The sequence below is a fragment of the Sus scrofa genome, chromosome 15 (genome assembly GCF_054392235.1).
Source record: "Sus scrofa isolate SSC_HxYL_T2T_F1_AM1 chromosome 15, Sscrofa_HxYL_maternal_Yorkshire_Landrace_v2.0, whole genome shotgun sequence".
NCBI classification, from domain to species: Eukaryota; Metazoa; Chordata; class Mammalia; order Artiodactyla; family Suidae; genus Sus; species Sus scrofa.
In genome coordinates, this window is record NC_139397.1 from 74,789,848 (window position 1) to 74,815,045 (window position 25,198).

Sequence of the window (25,198 nt, forward strand, 5' to 3'; positions counted from 1 at the left end):
TATTACAATGTGTATTGCAAAAAACAGATACCTTTTCTGTTTTTTGAAATAAAAGTATAGTTTTAATTTCTATAACTTTAATATTTAATTAAAACATTGCTACCAAAATGGGTAAAATAATATTTCAAGGTAGCATGCTTTACTGAAAATGAAGATTGAATTATGACTTTTTAATTAGATTCAGGGAAAATCTGAAGGCCATAAGTATCAGAATGCCTCTAGCTAAACTTTATAAGGTCCAGGATAAATCACCAAGTCATTTACAAAGGATTGAGATATTTTATGGTTCAGAAAACTGCAAAAGAATAAATAAAAATGAAATAATCATTAAGAGAAGAAAAGGCTTATCTGGTTTATTCTGGTATAATTATAGCTACTGGAGCCAGAAAGACCTCCCAGCGTTGCCATCGGAACACATTATTCCCCTGGTTAAAACTCCTAGGGACTTTGCATTGAACTCAAAGCAAAGTTCAAAATTCTCTACAAGCTCCTGTATGACCTGTTTTCTGCTTCTTTCTCCAGCTTTAGTTCACCCATCTGTTCCAGCCCAACTGGATTCTGTTCTCTCAGGTCATTTTCCTTAGGCTCCTGCCATAAGGTCTTAGAACATATTCCTTCTGCCTGAAACTGCTATGCTTTTCACCCTTCAACCGGATCAACTATTGCTCAGGTCTCAGCCCAAATGTATTTCCCTAGGGCAGCTTCCCACTTCCCCTAAATTAGTTTTAGGGCCAGCATTATATGCTTCATAACACCCTTGTTTAATCCATTAAAATTATCTGATTTAATTCATATAATATATGAATTGGGTTAAATCAGTGTGTGGCATTTGTCCTCCCCCGCTATGGGGAAGAGGATGCTTGACCCCAAACCCTTGCATATCTATATTCCCTATAAGACCACAAGTTTTGTTAGGCCTGGGGTCCTACCTACCTATCTTGTTTTTTTCTTTTAACATCATCTATTGATTGACAAAATAGATGTTTAATATTCAACTTTTGGTTACTGTAGTAGTAATGTTAATAATGTCATCTTTGAGAGTAAGTAATAAAAATATATATTCCTTATGTAGTTTATAAATGTAGAAATCACATTAGTTTACTTAGCATTACATTGGTAAACTCAGATGTATATAAAAAAGACTGATTCATGTACTTAATAAATTTGAGTTCAGTTCTTACCATGCGCACATGAGGAGGTTTTCAGAGGAGGAAACGGATGGCTTTGCTGGGGATAGAATCTGAGCATCAGCTGGTTTATAAGCTCCTCGGGTGATTCTATGGGTCCAAGAATGTGAATCACTGAACTGGAACCTTTCTACTCAAAATGTGGTCCTTGTGTCTGCTACATCAGTGCCACCAAAAGTTTATTGGGTCTTCCCCAAGTCTCAGTCAAAATTGGTGTAACAAAAGCCCCAGGTGATTCATATACACATTACAATTTGAGAAGCACTGAGTTAGAAGAACTTAAAAAAAGTTATAAACACTTGTTTGTTGGCTTCGGAAAATTGCAGTTTGACATGTGCCATGTGTACTCAGTTAAGTGAATTTAAAGATTACATTTTCTGGTTTTACCTAAACTAACTGCCTGAAAATTGGATATCCACAATGGTGTGAGTAAAAGGTTAGAAAACCTTTTCTCCTTCTGCATGAGAACTTTTTCTTTGGGGGTGGGTTGGGGGCAGCTTTTGTTAGCTTTCTGGCTTCTCCCTCAAAATCCTGGTAAAGGTAGTGAGTCAAGTAGGCTGGTAGGCAACATTGCTTACTGGTAAAGATGATTACATAAAAGGCTACAACTGGCCTGAGGGAACTATAATTTCCTAATGGGAACATCATGGCTTTTGGTTGATAGTGGTAATTTTAGAGCTGAGTATGTACCCATGAGAACCCCAGAAATCATGCCTATGGAGTTGCTTTAAAGAGACATTTTAAGAGACATTGGCTACCAGGGTGGCTCCTGAAACAGCCAGAGAGGAGGATCTCATAAACTTGAACCTGGACTGTCACATAGGGAGGGCAAAGGCTATTTCCTGGACTATGGCAAGGGCTGTTGAAGGACTCTTGCAGAAAAGGAGTGCTTAGATTTGACCTCTGGCAAGCTGTATTCCTAGCCTATGTCCTTCTGAATGAATCTGAAGCCAAGGTTGGCCTATAATAGTCCAAGAATATGAATATCAATAGAGTCTTAAGACCCCCTTGTGGGCATTGCAGCTGCCTCAAAAGATTCCTGCAAAAAACGTGCTGATTAGAAGTAATGCTAGTAACACAAACACAAGCAGACAAGAAGAAAACGTGGGCATCAATATTTCTTAGTACAAGCTCTTCATCAGCGACATTGCAAGATAAAAACAGTGACACAGTAACCAGATCTAGTAAGTCTAGGAAGCAGTCATCAAAAAAGATTAGAATTATCAAGAAGACTCTGAAATGAATATTATCAGTAATGATGTATACCTTTCAGATACATGGCTATATATTGAGTGTCTGCTGTGCCTTCAGCTATTCTGAGATATTATGCCATGAAATTATAGCTGAGAGTTCCCTTCGTGGCTCAGTGGAAACAAATCTAATATCCATGAGGATGCAGGTTCCATCCCTGGCCTCGCTCAGTGGGTTAAAGATCTGGTGTTGCCATGAGCTGTGCTGTGGGTCGCAGACGCAGCTGGGATCTGGCATGCTGTGGCTGTGGCATAGGCCAATGGCTATAGCTCTGATTTGACCCCTACCTTGGGAACCTCCATATGCTGCTGTTGCTGCTGTTGCTACAGCTAATGGTCTGATGAAGCCATCATGTGTAGCAAACATTTAAGAACTAAGGTACTGGAAACTTTTTCTTTCTTTCTTTTTTTTTTTTTTTTGCCTTTTTAGGGCCACATAGGTGGCATAATGGAAGTTCCCAGGCTAGGGGTCTGACTGGAGCTGTAGCCGCCGGCCTACACCACACCAGCAACAATGCAGGATCCAAGCCGCATCTGCGACCTAAACCACAGTTCAGGGCAAGGCTGGGTGGGTTAACCCACTGAGCGGGGCCAGGGATCGAACATGTATCCTTATGGATACAAGTTGGATTCCCTACCACTGAGCCACAATGGGAACTCCATGGAATCTTTTTAAAAATAATTTTTCAATGGATGGCAAAAGAATTTTGAGGCCACTGAGTAAATAAAAACAGTGTTTAAAATTGTTTTATCTTTTTAAAATTTCATTTAAAAATATTTTAAAAGTATATGGTAGAGTAAAACTGGCTTATATTTCATAAAACATACATACATATACTACAGATATATGCTAAATTTTTTTCCACTACGGACATAGAGAAAAATACTTAGAAATCACAGCTGTGAGGTAATGATTCTCAACTCTGACTAGTATTGGAATCATTTTTTTCAAAACTTTCAGAATGCTTGGGCTCCTTGTCAGACACACAGTGCTAGAATATCTGGGAAGGAAGCCCAAGGATTAATAGTTTGAAAAGCTCCACAGGTAATTCTGATGTAGAGCTGTCTCCTACCTCTGGAGTCAGTCCCCAGAAAGGTCCTTTTGTCCAGTGTCATTGGAGCCAATACAATAAGCGTGGCTCAGAAGCAAAGAAAAGCTTCATTCTTAGGTGAAAAAGGGAAATGTCTCAACGTGGGCTCCGGAGTTCATATTCTTCCCCACAGGCCACAGTTGGGGGTGGGGATGGGGTGGGGGAGGTGGCTTTTTGTGGGCGCGGCGGAGGGGTGGGGGGGCGGGGGTGGGTGGTAGGGGGTGGAGCTCTTGCGGTCACCCGCGGACACAGCTGTGCTGCTCCCAGCTGACGCCTGCCGCCATCTTGAGCTGCTGTGTTGTGCCGAGCGCCTCTGCACACCCCCGCCCCAGGAGTTGCAGTGTTGGGCGCAGAAGGTTTGCACTAGGAGCTCTGGTCTGAAGGGCTGGGTGCAAGATCTCTGCACGTGGCACCCTATGAGCAAGGAAAACTAAGCACAAAGGAAAAAACAAGGTTAGACTTTATTTTATTATCCAGACTCTATTTTCACTTCCCAGGAATTGTTAATTAGCTTTCCAGAGGTGGGGTGAGGGGAATAGAGCCACACCAAGGGATCACGGTCTAGAGACAAGGGAAGAGTTTCTCAAGATATACTCAGTTCCCAGATTACTTGCAGCAGGATGACCAGGGGAGGGGGAATATTGAATCACAATCCTGGACTGTGCTCTATATTTAGTACCATGCTAAGGCTTTTGCTTCTATTTTATTTTAAACTCTCAAATACATTTAATGTAGATATAACTCCCATTTTATACAAGAGAATACTATGGGTTAGAGAGGATAAGGGACACTGAGGATAAGAATCACTGAGGTGCCGAAAGGGAATCTAAATTGTTAATGAGCTTTATGGGGAGACCTATACACACCAGAATCTGAGAAGCACTAGTACAGAGCAGAGAAGCATCTCCTCCCATTGATCGCCTTCACATTAAGAAATTTCAAAGTAGTCACCAGGAGAAATTATGCCAGAGAAAAATTACCTTTTCGCCCTTAAACATGCATAGCAATTATAGGAGTTCATCAGGATGAAATCTATTCACATTAAAGAGTCTCTGGGTTAGCATTTATCTTACTTTGATAATTCCTTTATTACAATATAGTAGTCATTCACTGGAAAAGCTCAAAACCATAACTGTTCTCTTATTTCACATTATTCATATAAGCAGAATAAATATAAGTAAAGCATAATTTAAAAAATTTGAGTATAACCAAGGTTGACAGAAACTAATTAAGTAGGACATATGCAGAAAGGGTCTTAATTAGCTTTTAAAACGTTGTCACTTATCTTGTTACTTCAATTCTTAAGAAGAAAGGAGCCAGGGGGAAAAAAAATAAAATAAAAAGGCAAAGCACATGTGTGTTGAGGAGGGCCATGACTCAGACCAGCTGGTCACAAAGGCAGTTGTTAAAAACACAGTCAAATGGCTAAGGCAGGATGACTCTGACCTTGTGTTTAAGAGTTGTTATCTAACCAAATGGAAGGAGAAACCCAATATAATAATTTCTCCTGCTGGGATTAAATTCATGTTATCATGTTGAGAAATAATCAGTTAGAAGAGAAATAAAGTGAGGCAGGTGGTTTCTGACAATATATCTCAAGAAATGTGTTTACCCCACACAATGTGTGTGTGTGTAGATACGACATGAATTTGTTTATGCACACTAAATTCAGCTTGTCTCACAGATGTTAGCATTTTTTTTGTCTTTTTGGATGAGTAAAGATAGCAAATTTGTGGCCAGGTGGGTGGTACAGGACAGCAAACAATTTTTGGTTGACCTCACAGTATTGGTGAATAGTATTTTATTTTATTTAAAATTTTTCTTTAATTTAATTTTTTTTTTTTGTCCTTTTGCCTTTTCTAGGGTCACTTCCACAGCATATGGAGGTCCCCAGGCTAGGGGTCTAATCGGAGCTGTAGCTGCCAGCCTATGCCAGAGCCACAGCCGTGTCTGTGACCTACACCACAGCTCATGGCAATGCCAGATCCTTAACCCACTGGGCGAGGCCAGGGATCGAACCTGCAACCTCATGGTTCCTAGTTGGATTTGTTAACCACTGCGCCACGACGGGAACTCTGGTGAATAGTATTTTAATAATTTTGACTTCACTATCAATGTTTAAAGGTGGAGAAATTCCATATAACATTCCAGGTTTCTGTTTCGCTTTCATCATGGGAAGATTTGGCAACATTCGGTCTCTGTTCCTATGTGACACTCAGACAGTCTCTTATGCTCTGGCTTTTTATTCTTTTACCTTCATTTAATTTGTGATAGCTATTCTGGAGGGATAAAATGAGGAAGTGATGAATTTATCAGGTCTTTATTCTATGCGTGCTAATATAAGCATAGGGTTTTATGTATAATATAAAGCCAAGACATTTATACTCTTTATTTTATTTAAAACTGTCAAACCACAGTTACTGTATGAGAATACTGAGATTCAGAGAGGGTAAGTCAGTCCACCAAGGTCACACAGTTTGTGGCAGAGGCAAGAGGAAATCAAGATCTGTTTAGGCTCTTTCTGCTAAAAAAAAGAGACAAGTTAAAATAGGGTCCTCGGAGTCTTGCGCTCACACTTCTCCTTCCTGTTCTGACTACTATTGTCACTGAGTCTTGTTTTCAGATGTCTTTCTGCAGTATCAGATTTATAAGAACCAGAGGAAACATTAACAAATGTTTATTAGCAGCTGTTATATGAAAGGTAATGAACCAGATTATATGTTTAGCCCCAGTTTATACTGGAGTAGAAGCATTAAGAGAAATGCACAAATAACTACAATACTAAATGCAGTGTATGGAATATATCATGAGTGTGGTAGAAAGAAATTGCTACAGAAGATGAGAGAAGGAAGAAATCTTTAAGGATGTGTGGCATGAACTCCTGGGTGAGCTGTGTGGTCACTGGCTATCACATTTTATCTTGGTTTCTTCCTGTGTTCTCAGGTCTCTGGCTGTGTATAGAAATAGGTTAAGATGTAATTGTTTATACGTACCAAATACACTGAATGGGCCAGGAGAGTAATCTAGGACTCATCACATAAGTCAGAATCTGGATCTTTGCTTTTAATAGATTGCAAGTGCTAGTATGATTAACGTTGAGAGGCAATGTAGGCTCGTGGTTAAGAGTTCAGATTTGGGGCCACACTCTCAGGGTTTAAATCCCAGCTATGCTATTTATTAGCTGTATAACCTTGGGCAAATTACTTAATCTCTGTGCCTCAGTTTTCTTGTTTGTAAAATGGGGATGAAAAGAGTTTACCTGCTTTCTGCAGTTATTATGAGAATTAACGTGAGTTAATATACATAAATTACTTAGAATCATGGCTTCCTCACAATAAGCACCATATTAGAGTTAGCTATTGTTGTTATTATCTTCACCATTATTATTATAACAATGTAATACCCTTTTCAACATTCAAATAAAATCCTGCTTAGGAGTTCCTGTTGTGGCTCAGTGGGTTAAGAAAGAATCTGACTAGTATCCATGAGGATGCAGGTTTGATCCCTGGACTTGCTCAGTGGGTTAAAGGATATGGTGTTGCTGTGGCTGTGGTGTAGGCTGGCACCTGTAGCTCTGATTTTACCCCCAGCCTGGGAACTTCCATATGCCACAGGTGTGGCCCTAAAAAGGAAAAAAAAGAAGCTGCTGTTCTTAAGTCATCACACATTTCCCTCTCACTTGTGGGTTTGATGTAAGGCCGGCATGTTTCATGGTTGCACCACCAGGAAAATTTTAAGAAAATATAAGAAGAGAGAAGAGTGGATTTTAAGTAGTATTGATAGTTTTTGATGCATCAAACTAATGAAGAACCACCCTACTTGCCATCCCTTCAATCACTTGGATCTAAATACCGCTGTGTCAGGGGAAGACCAGATGTGTTTCATGGCTCAATACAGACATTATTCTTTCTCCCCAGCTCCTTATTTAGGTCAAGTGCCCAATTTTTTGTATAAAGGAAGAATCAGGGACACATAAATAAAACACAGTCGAGATTTTAAATTTCTTCGTGCATATTTTCTGTTTCATTTTATGGGAAAATATAGATCTTGCACTGAGAAAAAATACCTTAGATACTTGATAATTTATTCATATGTAGTAAGTGCTGTGTATATACGTTAACATTATAATAGTACATTAGGTTTTAGAAATTAAATATCAAATCCCTAAATGTATCTTCTAAACGATTTTAATGATATAAATGTTCAAATAACTTTATTGAGGTAAACAAAGTAAAATTTATACAACAAAATATCATTCATTTTAAAGTGCAAAATTTACTGACATTTAATACCCTCAAAATTTTGTGCAACCCTCCCTACTTCTAGTTCCAAAACATTTTGATCATCCTAAAAGGAAACCCTGATCCCTTAAAATAGTCACCCTGTTCTCCCCTCTTCCTGGCACCTGGAAATCCCTAATCTTTTCTATCTCTATGGATTTGCTATTCTGGATATTTCATGTGAGAATTGAACCATACAATTTGTAGTCTCTTGTGTCTGGCTTCTTTCACAAAGCACAATGATTTGGCTGTGCACTCTCAATTGTATTCCATCGGCCTATATGTCTATCCTTATGCTAGTAGCATTCTCTTTGATTATGCAGCTTTGTAGTAATTTTTGAAATTCAAAGGTGTGAGCACTCTAACTTTATTATTCTTTTTCAAGATTCTTTTTGGACATATGGATCCCTTGAAATCCCATGTGAATTTTAGGATCTGCTTTTCCATCTGCCAAAAAAAAAAAAAAAAAAAAAAAAAAAAAGAAAAAGCCATTGATATTTCATTAGGAATTGCATTGAATCTATTTTGCTTTGGGGAATATTGCCGTCTTAACAATGTTGCCTTCCAGTCCATGAATGTAGATATCTTTCTATTTATTTAGGTCTTCTTTCATGTCTTTAAGCAATGTTATGTAGTCTCCAGTGTATAAGCCTTGAAGCTTTTTGATCAAATTTATTCCAAATCATTTTAATCTTTTCGATGCTATTGTAGATTGAATTTTAATTCTTTCTGGATTATTTATTGCTATAGAAAGACAACTGATTTTTTTTTTATTATTTTCCCACTGTACAGCAAGGGGGTCAGGTCATCCTTAGATGTATACGTTGCAGTTACAGTTTTTTCCCCCACCCTTTCTTCTGTTGCGACATGAGTATCTAGACATACAACTGATTTTTGCATGTTGATCTGTATCCTGAAACTTTGATGAATTTGTTTATTAACTAATAGTTTTTTACAGATTCTTTTAAGATTTCCTATGTATAAAATCATGTCATCTGTAATAGTGGTAATTTTCCTTATTGGATGCCTTTAATTTATATTTTTGGTTTTTTTTTGGCGGGGGCGGAATTGCTCTGATTAAGCTTCCAGTGCAATGTTGAATAGAACTGATGAAAATGGGAATCCTTGTCTTGTTTCTGATCTTAGGGGTGAAAGCTTTCTGTCTTACATCATTAAGTATAACATCAGCTGTGGGGTTTTTTTCCCCATAAATGCTATTATGCTGAGGAAATTCTCTTCTTTTTCTAGTTTTTTGGGTGTTTTTATGTACTATTTTAAAAAATTTAATTCTGCTATGCTCAAGAAACCCTTTTATTACCTTTTTAAATTTATTGAGATTTGTTTTGTGACCTATATATATAGATAGCTATTTTGGTGAAACTTTATATGCACTTTAAAAGAGTGTTCTGCAGATTTGGGGTATAGTGTTCTATAACTGTGAAGTAAGAAAAAAATTGATTGATAGTCTTGTTCAGTTCTCTTGTATTTTGCTAATTTTCTGTCTACTTATTTTACCAACTATGAGACAGGAGTGTTGAGATTTTCAACTGTAATAATGAATTTGCCTATTCTTATTTTCAGTGCTGTCAGTTTTAGTCCATGTATTTTAAGATTCTATAATTATGTACAGACACATTTAGGGTTACTGTGTCTTCTTTGACAAATTAACTGTTTAATCATTAGGAAACAAACCTCTTTACCTCTGGTAACATTTTTTTTTGTCATAAAACCTCATTTGTTTAAGCTAATGGAGTCACTCTAATTTGCTGATGATTTTGGTAAAATAGTCTATCATTTATGATCCTTTTTCTTTTAAACTGTATCTTTATATTTGAAAGTGAGTTTATTATAGATGATGCAAAATTGAATGTGACTTTTAAAAAGTTTTGCCAGGTGATTTCTTCTTTTAGTGGAGTACTTAACCATTTACATTTATTATATTTATCAATATGATTGATCAATTAAGTCTGTAATAATATACTGTTTTATATTTGCCCTTTCTGCATTTTGTTCCTTATATCCTTTTAACTGCTTTTGAATTAATTGACTAGTTTTTAGTATTCTATTTTATTTTCACTACTGGCTTATTAGCTATATTTCTGTTCTACTGTTTTTTACTAGTTCCTAAGATTTATGCTATGTACCTTTAATTTACCACAACTTGCCTTCAAATAATATACTATGTTACTTATAATGTAAGAACATTAACAAGATATAATTCAATTTTCCCTCTTCCATCTTTTGTTACTATTTTCTTACATTTATCCTCTACATATATAAGCCCTATAATGTCTTGTTATTCTTATTTCTAATAAAGTCAATAATCTTAAAAAGTTAAAAAAAATGAGAATATATGGCATTATGTTATATAAAAGTATCAAATCAATGTGTACTTATTCAGCTTACACAATGGTATATGTCAATTATATCTCAATGAAAAAAAGAGAAAATTATTATTATTATTTTTTTGCTTTTTAGGGCTGCACTCGCAGCATATGGAGGTTCCCAGGCTAGGGGTTGAATCAGAGCTGTAGTTGTTGGCCTGCACCACAGCCACAGCAATGTTTCATCCGAGCTATGTCTGCAACCTACACCACAGGCAACACCAGATCCTTAACCCACTGAGCAAGGCCAGGGATCGGACCCGTGGCCTCCAGATCCTAGTTGGGTTCGTTAACCACTGAGCCATGATGGGAACTCCCAAGAGAAAAATAATTTTATTTTTACTCACATATTTACTATATCTAGCATGCTTTGTACATCTGTGTTTCCATATGGTATTATTTTCCTACCACCTGAATCCTTGAAGTGTAGATGCTGACAGTAAATTTTTTTTTCAGCTTTTGTTTGCATGAAAACAAAAATGAAAATGAAATGAATGAAATGTCTTTATTTCTTCATTTTTGAGGAGTATTCTCAATAGAAGTAGAATGCTAGGTTGATGGGCCTTTTTTTGGTTTGTTTTGAGTTTTCATCAATTTAAACATGTTATTACATTATCTTCTCTCTTTCATATATTCTGATGAAAAGTCCACTCTTACTCTTATCTTTTCTTCTCCATGTTGTATATCCCCCATCTACCTTTTATTGTCCCACCCCCCCTTGGCTTTAATGAGGTATAATTGACAGATAAAAATTGTATACACCACACACACAATTGTAACTATATGAGGAGATGGATGTGTTAAATAACTGTATTGTGGTAGTCATTTCTCAATATACATGTCTATCAAATCATCACATGTATACTGTAAATTTACACAATGTTATATGTCAATTATATCTCAATAAAGTTGAAAAAAGAACTAAAGGATAAAAACCCAATATTATAACCCTAAAGTATAAAAAATACATAAGTAAGTATAAAATATGTATAATATACAAATGTGTGTGTATATGTGTAAAATATATTTAAGCTGTACAATGTGATGTTTTGCCTTTTGGCTCCTTTTAATTTTCTTTAAGTTTTATTGTAGTCGATATACAATATTATGATAATTTCTGCTATACAGCAAATTGATTCAGTTATACCTACACACACATCCATTCTTTTTCAGATTCTTTTCCCATATGGATAATCACAGAATATTGGGGAGGGTTCCCTATGCTACATAGCAGGCCCCTGTTGGCCAGTCATTCCATATACCATAGTGTGCATATGCCAATCTCAAATGCCCAGTCTATCCCTCCCCCTAACCTATCCCCTTTCATAACCATACATTTGTTTTTAAAGCCTGTAAGTCTGTTTCTGTTCCACAAATAAGTTCATTTGTACCCTTTTAAGATTCCACATATGAATGCTATTATGTTATATTTTTCTTTCACTGTCTAACTTCACTTAAGTATGGTAATGTCTAGTTGCATCCATGTTGCTGCAAATGGCATTGTTTCATTCTTTTTTTGGCTGAGTAATATTCCATTGTATATATGTACAACATCTTATTTATCCATTCTTCTGTGGTTGCTTCCATGTCTTGGCTATTGTAAATACGGCTGCAATAAATTTTGGGGGGCATGTATCTTTTTGAATTACAGTTTTCTCCAGATAGAAGCCCAGGAGTCAGATTGCTAGATGGTATGGTAGTTTTTTTTTTCTTTTTTTTTTGATCTTCTTGTCTTTTTAGGGCCATACCCACAGCATGTGGAGGTTCCCAGGCTAGGGTTCCAACTGGAGCTGTAGCCACTAGCCTACACCAGAGCCACAGCAATGTGAGATCCAAGCTGCATCTGTGACCTATACCACAGCTCATGGCAATGCCAGATCCTTAACCCACTGAGTGATGCCAGGGATCGAACCCATGTCCTCATGGATACTAGTCGGATTCTTTAACTGCTGAGCTTTGACGGGAACTCTGTTAGTTCTTTATTTTGTTTTCTGAGGAATCTCCATACTGTTTTCTATAGTGATCTCACCAATTTACATTCCCGCCAACAGTGTAAGAGGGTTCCCTTTTCTTTGCACCCTCTCCAGCATTTATTGTTTTTAGTTTTTAGACTTTATGATGATGGTCATTCTGGCTGGTATAAGGTGGTACCTCATAGTAGATTTGATTTGCATTTCTCTAATAATGTTAAGCAGCTTTTGATGTGTTTTTTGTCCATCTATACGTTTTCTTTGGAGAAATGTCTATTTTGGTCTTCTGCCCATTTTTTTATTATTATTTTTTTTTTATACTGAGCTATAGGAAGTGTTTCTATATTTTGGAGATTAATCCTTTGGCGGTTGCTTCATTTGCAAATATTTTCTCCCATTCTGTGGAGAAAACATCTGCCTTTTCACTTTGGTTATGGTTCCTTTGTGTGCAAAAACTTTTAAGTTAAATTAGATCTCATTTGTTTATTTTTGCTTTTATTGTCATTTCTCTAGGAGGTGGATCTGAAAAGATACTGCTGAGGTTTATGTTAGAGAGTGTTTGGCCTATTTTTTCCTCTAAGAATTTTATGGTATTTGGTCTTACTTTTAGGTCTTTAATCCATTTTGAATTTATTTTTGTGTATGATGTTTGAGAGTATTTTAATTTCATTCTTTTGCATGTAGCTGTTCAGTTTTCCCAGTACCACTTATTGAAGAGATTATTACCATTGTATATTTTGCCTCCTTTGTCATTAGTTGACCGTAGGTGCATGGGTTTATTTCTGGGCTTCCTATTCTTTTCCACTGACCTATATTTCTGTTTTTATGCCAGTACCATCCTGTTTTGATGACTGTAGCTTTGTAGTATAGTCTGAAGTCAGGGTGCCTAACTCCTCCAGCTCCATTTTTTTTCTCTTTTTCTCTCAGCATTGCTTTGGCTATTTGGGGTCTTTTGTATTTCCATACAAATTAAAAAATTTTTTAATTCTTGTTCTATGAAAATACCATTGGTAATTTGATAGGGATTGCATTGAATCTATAGATTGCCTTGGGTAGTATAGTCATTTTGACAATATCAATTCTTCCAATCCAAGAGCATAGTATATATTTCCATCAGTTTTTGTCATCTTTGATTTTTTTCATCAGTTTCTTATAGTTTTCAGAACCATATCAGTATTGGTTATTCTAATATGAACAGAAGTAAGTTAAATTTCGATAATTAATGAAGCAGGTTCATGGATAGAGTGCATCTTAGAAACTTCTTTTATTTTTTAAAATACCACTTATAGCATTGATTGGAAAATAGTCTCATGATTTTAGCAGGACTTAATTGCATAGGGGCAGAATAGTTTTGGAGAGATTCAGAACCAGAACCAGACCCAGTAGTAGGTTGGTCACAGGAAGAACAACCCTAGTTCTAGCACTAGAAGAACTTTAGTCTAGAGTCACAGATATTATATGGTATCCAATACCATCAGGAAGTTTCAACCTATGGATAATAAGAGAGACAATATGAATTAAGTCCTATTATATCTAATCACTGTGCTAAGTGTTTTATAAACTGTAATGGAAGTCCTTTTTTTGTTGTTTTTGTATGGCCTTTTCCCTCTCTTTTCTGGTAACTTTCCTTTGGGGAAGAGCTCCTCTCATAGTCCATGTGGTATTTCCTCATTCTTCTCAGCCACAGGTTATAGGCAAACAAAACAATAACTCATTTTGTTATTGATTGTTAAAAGATACTCGTGTGATCCAAGAAGGGCCAAGTAAATGTATTCCCTGAGATTGATACAGAATTTTTTTTCTCTTTTTACAGCCACATCTGTGGTATATGGAATTTCCCAGGCCAGGGGTCATATCGGACCTGCATCTGCAACTGACGTCACAGCCATGGCAACACCAGATCCAAGCCACGTCTCTGAACTTTGCCACAGCTTGTGGCAGTGTATCCTTAATCCATTGAGTGAGGCCAGGGATCAAACCTGTATCCTCACAGAGACACCATTGGATCCTTAACCTGCTGAGCCACAATGGGAAGTCCTAGACATTCTTGAAGAAAGAAAATCTCTGTTTTTACCTGGTTGTTCAGTTGGAATGATTTAAGTCTGCAGCTGCTTGTGGTTATATTCCATAGGTAGATGAAGACTCCTCTATAGCAAGGGAAATGAGCTTTGAGCTCAGAAAATCAGAGGCAAAAGGTGAGGAGAGGGTCTAGAGATATCTTTGATTGCCTAGATCCATCTGTGCCTAAAATTAACAATTTTGGGGGGGGGGCTTCTTTTTAATTCTTGAATTAGATTTTAAAGATTTCTGGCTAACACACATATTATTTCATATATTCTCATATTAACTTTGTGAAGAAGCTATTATCATTACCCTTGTATTTCAGAAAAGGAAACTAAGACATAGGTTGGATAAATCATCAAGAAATTACACATATCCAGTAAGGCCAAAGTCAAAATTTTAAACCAGGCAGTCTGACCTCAGAACCTGGGTTCTTTCCTGCTAAATTAAATTACCTCTGAATAGTACCTTCAGGATAAATAAAGGCAACTCAATAACAGAGAACTGAGGACTGAAGACTTCAATAGTCCAGGCAGGCATTATGCTGTTATTCCTTGGGAAATCTGTCACTAGGTGACAAGGCCCAGCCCCAGCCTGAGCTTTAAGCATTATATGCTTTGAAGTGGAAATGATATAAGACAGGCATTTTCTATCTTCTTCCGTCATGTGCCATCTCTTCTCATCCTCATCATGTATTGAATATCTACTTTGTGCTCAGGGCCAGTCACTTTCTCATTTAATTCCTTAACTATTTTCACCAGTTTAAAATGCAGAACTTTATAAGTGATATTTCTGATCATAATCAATAAAATAAAAGTCAATAATAGGTCAAAAATTTTCAGCCTTGAAAATTAAGTTAAGCCTCTGATTATAAACTACAGATAACAGTGAAAACAATGAAAAGGATAACAATGAACCCCAAAGTCTTTGGATTACAGCAAAACCTGGACTCAGAAAAAGATGTGTATCACCTTGGTAATGTTTTTGTTTGTTTGTTTGCTTTTTTTTTTTAGGGCCTCACTCTTGGCATATGGAAGTTCCCAAGCTCTAGGGGTTGGATCAGAGCTGCAGCTGCCAGCCTATACCACAAACACAGCAATGCTGGATCCAAGCCACGTCTGCAGACTACACCACAGCTCATGGCAATGCTGGATCCTTAAGCCACTGAGCGAGATCAGGGATCAAACCCTCAGCCTCATGGTTCCTAGTTGGATTCGTTTCCACTGAGCCACAGTGGGAATTCCCATCTGAGTAATGTTTATTATTAAATAAGAAAGACTGAAAAACAAGGAATTTAGGGTCTATCTTAAGAGATTAGAAAAGAACAACAATAATAAAATAGGGGAATGTGGTAAGAGGGAATTTATTATTGTGTGCCCCAACCACAAGGACTCTTTAACAGCTCCTTCTTAGATCTGTAGCCCTACCCCCTCCCTTTTTTTGTGTGACTGACCTTTAGTGGATGAGGAATGCTCCCAAGCCAGATAAGTTCCCCATCAAATTTTCCTCTTGCCTTCATATGCTGGAAAGAATGAAGAGTTCTGGAAGAAAAAAAATCTTAAAGGAAACTGGAAGAATGTCTTTTGCTGATGCAGATCATTAATGGCCCTCAAGGACTAATGGTCATGAGACCCCCTAGGGGCCAGAAAAAAACCTGATTCGCTAGGTACTTCTCCCTTTGTACTCAGATTCTGTTTTTTGCTTTGTCCCCCTTTAAGTCCCTGGATCCTTTTTGGCGAAGTGAAGAGCAGCTGTGAATGTCTCTGGATTTTTGTCTGCCCTATCCTGCCTCTAAGTTACCCACAGTAAACTTTATAACTGCTCTTTATGGAGTTGCCTGCTTCTTTTTTCAGTCTCAAAGTTCCTTCTTAGTTCAGAGGATATTATTCAGCATAACTGCCATCCAACAATAATGTTATAAGCTTTTTAATAAGATAATAAATAAATCCATGACCCGACTATTTAAATAGTCCAGTTAGATAAATTAGATAATTCCTTTATGAGCCTGATTAAGGAATGAAAGAGGAAAACGAAAACATACAAGATGACTACTGAAGTTGGTGAATTATTATTATATAACACTATGCTTCATTCTATGGGAGAAAATCAGAAAACCAAGAAAATCTGGATGGATTCTTAGCAAAATACAAGGGACCCAACCATAACTCAGTGATGGAAAACTTGAACAAAGTACTGTGAAGAGAGTAGAAAACTGATTAAAGAATACCTGAGAAAAGTCACCAGAATTAGATGGTTTCTCAGCTAGGTTCCAACTAACCTTTAAAGAACAGATAATTTTAACATTATTACAATTATTCCAGAGTTAAGGAAAATTGTGGGAAGGACCCTAATTCCTTTTATGAGGGCAGGACAATTTTAATATAGTAAAAACCTGATAAAAAATTTGTAGGAGTTCCCATCACAGTGCGGTGGAAATGAATCTGACTAGGAGCCATAAGATTGCGGATTCAATCCCCGGCCTCGCTCAGTGGGTTAAGGATCCGGTGTTGCCGTGAGCTGTGGTGTAGGTCACAGATACGGTTTGGATCTGGCATTGCTGTGGCTCTGGCATAGGCCAGTAGCAACAGCTCTGATTAGACGTCTAGACTGGGAACCTCCATATTTCATGGATGTGGCCCTAAAAAGACAAAAGACCAAAAAAAAAAAAAAATTGTAGCAATAGTGAGTACAATAACAAAAAGAGCAACCCAATACTAAAGCCCCATTTCATTTATTCAGATGTAAAGTTTTTTTATTGTTATTTCCTCAATACATTTTTTTTCTACTCTATACCATAGGGACCCAGTTACACATAGAAGTATAGATTCTTTTTTCTCCCATTATCATGCTCCATCATAAGTGAATAGACATAGTTCTCAGTGCTAAACAGCAGGATCTCATTGCTAATCCATTCCAAAAGCAATAATTTGCATCCATTAACCCCAAGCTCCCAATCCATCCCACTCCCTCCCCCTTCCCCTAGGCAACCACGAGTCTGTTCTCCAAGTCCATGATTTTCTCTTCTGTGGAAGGGTTCCTTTGTGCTGTATGTTAGATTCCAGATATAAATGATGTTATATGGTATTTGTCGTTCTCTTTCTGACTTCACTCAGTATGAGAGTCTCTAGTTCCATCCATGTTGCTGCAAATGGCATTATTTTGTGCTTTTTTATGGCTGAGTAGTATTCCATTGTGTATATATACCACATCTTCCTAATCCAATCATCTGTCAGTGGACGTTTGGGTTGATTCCATGTCTTGGATACTATGAATAGTGCTGCAATGAACATGTGGGTGCATGTGTGTTTTTTAAGGAAAGTTTTGTCCAGATATTTGCCTAAGAGTGGGATTGCTGGGTCATATGGTAGTTCTATGTATAGTTTTGTAAGGTACCTCCATACTGTTCTCCATAGTGGTTGTATCAGCTTACATTCCTACCAACAGTGCACCCTTTCCAACATTTGTTATTTGTGGCCATTCTGGTGTGAGGTGGTATCTCATGGTAGTTTTGATTTTCATTTCTCTAATAATCAGGGATGTTGAGCATTTTTTCTTGTACTTGTTGGCCATCTGTATATCATCCTAGGAGAATTGTCTATTCAGGTCTTTCACCCATTTTTCCATTGGGTAGTTGGCTTTTTTGCTGTTAAGTTGTGTAAGTTGCTTGTATATTTTAGAGATTAAGCCCTTGTCAGTTGCATTATTTGAAACTATTTTTTCCCATTCGGTAAGTTTTTTTTGTTTTCTTTTTGGTTTCCTTTGCTGTGCAAAAGCTTGTCAGTTTGATTAGGTCCCATTGGTTTACTTTTGCTTTTATTTCTGTTGCTTTAGGAGACTGACCTGAGAAAATACTTGTAAGGTTGATGTCAGAGAATGTTTTCCCTATGTTCTCTTCTGGGAGTTTGATGGTGTCTTGTCTTATATTTAGGTCTTTCAGCCATTTTGAGTTTATTTTTGTGCATGGTGTGAGGGTGTATTGCAGTTTCATTGATTTGCATGCAGCTGTCCAGGTTTCCCAGCAAGATTTTATGTTCTTGCCTCCTTTGTTGAAGATTAATTGACCATAGGTGTCTGGGTTTATTTCTGTGTTCTCTATTCTGTTCCATTGGTCTGTGTGTCTGTTTTGGTACCAGTACCACACTGTCTTGATGACTGTGGGTTTGTAATATTGCCTAAAGTCTGGGAGAGTGATGCCTCCTGTTTGGTTTTTGTTCTTCAGGATTGCTTTGGCAAGTCTGGGTCTTTTGTGATTCCATATAAATTTTTGGATTGTTTGTTTTAGTGCTGTGAAAAATGTCATGGGTAATTTGATAGGGATTGCATTGAATCTGTAGATTTCTTTGGGTAGTATGGCCATTTTACAATTTAATTCTTCCAATTCAGGAGCATGGAATATCTTTCCATTTCTTTACATCTTTTTAATTTCTTTGATTAATGTTTTATAGTTCTCATCAAGTAAGTCTTTCACCTCCTTGGTCAGGTGTATACTCAGGTATTTGATTTTTTGAGGTGCAATTTTAAAGGATGTTGTATTTTTGTATTCCTTTTCTATTTCATTGTTAGCGTAAAGAAATGTGACTGATTTCTGAATGTTAATCTTATATCCTGCTACTTTGCTGAATTTGTTGATCAGTTCGAGTAGTTTTTGGATTTAGTCCTTTGGGTTTTCTACATATAGTATCATGTCATCTGCATACAGTGACAGTTTTACCTCATCTCTTGCTATTTGGATGCCTTTTATTTCTTTTGTTTGTCTGACTACTGTGACTAGTACTTCCAATACTATGTTGAATAACAGTGGTAAGCGTGGGCATCCTTGTCTTGTTCCAGATTTGAGTGGGAAGGCTTTCAGGTTTTCTCCATTGAGTATTATATTTGCTATGGGCTTGTCATAAATGGCTTTGATTATGTTAAGGAATGTTCCCTCTATACCCACTTTGGTAGGGGTTTTTATCATGAAGGGATGTTGGACTTCATCAGGTGCTTTTTCTGCATCGGTTGACATGATCATGTGGTTTTTAACTTTTCTTTTGTTAAGGTGGGATATGATGTTGATTGATTTACCTATGTTGAACCATCCTTGTGAACCTGGGATGAATCCTACCTGGTTGTGGCATATGATGCTTTTGATATGTTGTTGTATTCAGTTGGATAAAATTTTGTTGAGAATTTTTGCATCTATATTCATCAAAGATATTGTCCTATAATTTTCTTTTTTTGGTTGTATCTTTATTTTGGAATTAGGGTTATGGTGGCTTCATAGAATGTCTTTGAGAGTGTTCCTTCTTCTTCAACCTTTTGGAAAAGGTTAAGGAGGATGGGCATAAGTTCCTCTTTGAGGGTTTGGTGGAATTCACCTGTGAAGCCATCTGGTCCTGGACTTTTATTTGTAGGGAGTGTTTTTATGACATAGTCAATTTCATTTCTAGTGGTTGGTCTGTTCCGTTGATCTCTTTCTTCTTGATTCACTTTTGACAGGCTGTGAGTCTCTAGAAAGTTGTCCATTTCTTCTAGGTTGTCAAATTTGTTGGCATATATTTGTTGATAGTATTCTCTCATGGTTTTTTTGTATTTATGAAGTATCTGTTGTGACTTCTCCTTTTTCATTTCTAATTTTGTTGTTTGGGTTTTTTCTCTCCTTTTCTTGGTGAGTCTAACCAGAGGTTTGTCAATTTTGTTTACCTTTTCAAAGAAGCAGCTCTTGGTTTGATTGATTTTTTTCTATTGTTTTTTGAATCTCTATTTTATTGATTTTTCTCTCTGATATTTATGATTTCCTTCCTTCTGCTGGCTTTAGGTTTTTCTTGTTCGTCTTTTACTAATTCATTTAGGTGGTGGGTTAAGTTATGCACATGAGATTTTTCTTCTTTTTTGAGGAAGTCCTGTATCGCTATGAACTTTCCTCTGAGCACTGCTTTTGTGGCATCCTATAGATTTTGACTGATTGTGTCTTCATTATCATTTGTCTCAAGGTATTTTTTAATTTCTTTCTTGATTTCCTCATTGACCCATTGGTTTTTTAGTAGCATGTTGTTTAGTCTCCATGTAGTCAGTTTCTTCTCATTTCTTTGCCTGTGGTTGATTTCTAGTTTCATGCCATTGTGGTTAGAGAAGATACTTCACATCATTTCTATACTCTTAAATTCATTGAGGTTAGCTTTGTGGCCCAATATGTGATCAGTTCTTGAGAATGTTCCATGTGCACTTGAGAAGAATGTATATTCTGATTTTTTTGGATGTAATGTCCTGAAAATGTCGATTAAGTCTAACTTTTCTATTGTTTCCTTTAGGATCTCTGTTGCTTTATTGATTTTCTGTTTGGCAGATCTGTCCATTGATGTGAGTGGGATATTACAGTCTCTTGTTATGATTGTGTTCCCATCAATTTCTCCTTTTATTTCTGTTAAGTCTTTGTTGTAGGTATCTGGGTGCTCCTATTTTAGGGGCATATGTATTGATGATTGTAATATTCTCTCTCTCTCTCTTTTTTTTTTTTTTTTGGCTTTTTGCCATTTCTAGGGCCACTCCCATGGCATATGGAGATTCCCAGGCTACTGGTCTAATCAGAGCAGTAGCCGCCGGCCTACACCACAGTCACAGCAATGCCAGATCCAAGCCGCATCTGCAACCTACACTGCAGCTCATGGCAACACCGGATCCTTAACCCACTGAGCAAGGCCAGGGATCGAACCCGCAACCTCATGGTTCCTAGTCAGATTCGCTAACCACTGAGCCATGATGGGAACTCCATATAATATCCTCTTCTTGAATGGATCCTTTAACCATTAAATAGAGTCCTTCTTTGTCTTTCTTTATGGCCTTCTTTTTAAAGTCTATTTTGGGGGAGTTCCTGTCGTGGCGCAGTGGTTAATGAATCCAACTAGGAACCATGAGGTTGCGGGTTCGGTCCCTGCCCTTGCTCAGTGGGTTAAGGATCTGGCGTTGCCGTGAGCTGTGGTGTAGGTTGCAGACGCGGCTCGGATCCTGTGTTGCTGTGGCTCTGGTGTAGGCCAGTGGCTACAGCTCCGATTTGACCCCTAGTCTGGGAATCTCCATATGCCGCGGGGATCGGCCCGAGAAATGGCAAAAAGACAAAAAAAAAAAAAAAAAAGTCTATTTTGTCTGATAGGAGTATTGCTACTCCTGCTTTTCTGTCTTGTCCTTTGGCATGAAATGTCTTTTCCCATCCTCTCACTTTCAATCTGTATGTGTCCTTTGCCCTAAGGTGAGTTTCATGTAGACAGCAGATTGAAAGTTTTTGCTTTTTTATCCAATCTGCCACTCTGTGTCTTTTGATTGGAGCATTCAGTCCTTTGACATTTAAGGTGATTACTGATAGATATGTATTTATTGCCATTTTAAACCTTGTTTTCCAGTTGATTCTATGTTTCTCTTTTCTTCTTTTCTTTCTTTGGTTGGATGGTTTCCATTTATATTATGCTTGAGTACTTTTCTTTTTAGTTTTCATGAATGTAATGTTCAGTTTTGATTTGTGGAAGAACTAGGATGGAGGAAACCACAATTGGAAAGCAGTGACTTAAATAAGCCAGCATACAGATCTAAACATGAAGATGTTAAAAAAAAAAAAAAGATATCAAAATCATACAATGTGGGCAAGGGAAGCAACAAAAAATGGATTCTTTTTTTTTTTACTTTAATGGTATGTTTGAGCCTATATGATTATCACGCTAAAGTAAGCAGATATAGGAAGGAGTTAACATACTGAAAAAACATACTTAAAAAATGGCTCTGATTAGACCCCTAGCCTGGGAACCTCCATATGCCATGCATGTGGCCCTAAGAAGACAAAAGGCAAAAAAAATAAATAAATAAATAAAATAAAGAAGGGGGAAGTGAGGTGAAGGAAATGCAGCCAAAAAAGTTGAATTGTTAATGCAGCTAGACACTGGGCAACTGGAGCTTAGTCAGTCAGGGAATGTGGTAAAAACAGGTACCTCAAACTTAGTTGAAGGTCAAGAGCAAGAAGGCTTCATGAACCTGTGTCCAGTGCAGTGTGCAGAGCTGACATATGAAAGGACGCTACAATTGGGGTTTAATGTTCTAGGTAGCCCCTTAATTCTTTCTCTTAATATTTAAGAGAACACGTACTTAATTCTTTCTCTTTGAATTTATGTTTTCTAAGTACATTCCGATGAGACCATAGCACATCCCCTGGGCTTATAGTCTCAGGGCATGCCAGACCCAGTCTCCTGCTGCCTCCCTGCAATAGCTGCCACTTTTAGTTGATGGCAGTGACCTCACTCGTAGTTTACGTGGGCACTGGGTTGGGGAGCATGTTCTGCTCTTGTTCTCTACCCATAGCAAGATCATGGGTGTCAGTGCTGGGGCTGTGGTGGCTGGGTTTGGTTGTACAAGTCTCTGCTATGGACTGGCAGTGCCATGACAATGTTGTGGTCAATTTGGTGAGGGCCTTTTGCCAATCCTTGATCCTTAATTCTTGATCCAGAGCACTTCTTGGTGTGGGAACTGCAATTGTTTGAGAAATACTTGATACTTAGGCTGGGGAAGTGGGTGCATAGGAACTGAAGATTTATTTCTACCCTCCAGCCCCTGGGCCTTGAATTTTCCTTTTGCCTCGAGCCCTGCAAATTATGTTGTTGGCTTTGGTTCAGAGAACTGGATATTTCTACACCGGCTCTGGAGAATCATTGGAGGAGTATTACTGGGTGGAGGCAGTGATGGTGTTAATTTTCAGGCCCTTTGAACCTGGGGAGTAGGAGTGTAGTGGCCTTTTGAAGTTCTCATAAAAACCATTCAGGCACAGAAATTTAGACCTTCGCAGCTGGAAATATGTTCGGGCACATGGAAAGTTCCTAGGAATATGGTGAGAAGGAGGAGGTATTGATAGCATCTGCTAGACACCTATTAGTTTAATACATAAAAATAAATACCCTTGGGGAGTTCCTGTCGTGGCTCAGTGGTTAACGAATCCGACTAGGAACCATGAGGTTGTGGGTTTGATCCCTGGCCTTGCTCAGTGGGTTAAGGATCTGACATTGCCATGAGCTGTGGTGTAGGTGGCAGATGTGGCTCGGATCCTGAGTTGCTGTGATTGTGGCATAGGCTGGCGGCTATGGCTCTGATTTGACCCCTAGCCTGGGAACCTACATATGCCGTAGGAGCGGCCCAAGAAATGGCAAAAAGACAAAAAAAAAAAAAAAAAAAAAAAAAAACAAAAACCAAAAAACCAAAAACCCTCAGTCCAAGTACTAGGTATTAAATAGTAAAAAAACTTAGATGAAAATTAATGAAATCCAGATTAAAGAGACCCTTTTAATCAAGACAAGGACATCAAAATCTATAAAATAAAATAGACATATATGAATACAAAATTTTAGGAAAAAATTTCATAAGTGAAATTAGAAGGCAAATGAGGCACTGTGAAAAATATGCAATTTATAAGATGAACAAAAGATAAATATCTATAATCAATAAAGAACTTGTGACAAATGGCAAATACTCCAATAGAAAGACTTTCAAAAGTTGTGAATAGGAATTCACATAAGAGCAAGTCTAAAATGACTTATGAACATAGGAGTTTTTAAACCTCACTAGTAATCAGAGGAATGCAACTTAACCAATGAGTTATTTTTCAACCATTGATTGAATTGGCAAAAATTAAAAAGACCCAAAATACCCATTGCTGGTAAGGATGTGGGAAAGAGAACCCTCATGTATTGCTCCTGGAAAAATTAGTTTTTATGACCTTTTTGGAAAATATCTGGAAATATCTACAATACACGGACATACACATCTGATTTGACTCAGCAACTTTACTCCAGAAACTCTATTCTATAGATATAGAGCTCCAGGGTTTCTCTTGTGGTGCAGCAGGTTAAGGATCTGGCATTGTTCTTGCAGGTTCTTGGGTAGCTGATATAGTGCAAGTTCAATCCCTGGCCCAGGAACTTCTACATGCCACTGGTGCAGCCAAAACAAACAAACAAACAAACAAAAACACTCCAGTCTAAGGATATATGTGTGTACATCCCCTACACTCAAATGCTAATTGCAACATTTTTCTGGAAATAAGCTAATGCCTGTTAGTACATTATTAATGCAATTTAAAATAAAAAATGTGATAGTTCTATATAGAACTATACTAATTGCTTGGAGGGAGTTAATGATGTATTTTAAAATAGGAAGTAGATGTGTATACTATTAAAAATAACAAAGAATGAGGGGAAAACCCCCCGTGTGTGTGTGTTGGTGTATGGTTATGGGAACATGGAAAAGGAATTGAGATCACACTAGCTTGTGAACAGTGGTTTCTTGGCTGAGGGAGAAGGAAGTGAAATGTTGAAGATGGAATGAAAAAAAAAGGGGGAACTAAGGAAGTTCTCCACACTAACAAAAGCAATATATATTAGAGAATTTCATTTATATAGAATTTTATACACACTTGTGTATGTGTGCATAAAGAAATGAATTAAGGTTGGCCATACATATTAATTAGCAGTTCTCTCAAGGTAGTGGAATTTCAGGTGATTTTTACTGTATCTTGACAAATGTCCCAAAGATACTAAGTGGAAAAGGTGGAGTTCAGTGCATTTCACCAAGTGTATCTGACCTCAGAGTTAGCACGCCTCTTCCTATGAGACTGCAGCACTGGTCACATTACCAAGATGGGGTATTAGTGGGGGAACCTACTGGGCCCTGAGCAGAGGAAGGAGGCAGGAGTCTGATTGTCAGAACTGGGACCTCAAAAGCCTTTCTTTATGGACTATGTGGGGCTGAGTCCCAGAGCACAGGGAAGTGCTACTTGATTACATCCTGCTGGAGGTTGGGCCTTGTTCAGACGGTGGTTCTCCACGATGGCTGTGCCTGGACATCCCCAGGGAAGAGTTAAAAAAAAAAAATACCAGTGCCTGCCCCATTTCCCCAATTTTTATTTATTGGGTTTCATTCTTAACCTGGAAGTAGGGATTTTAAATTGCTCTGCAGATGTTTCTAA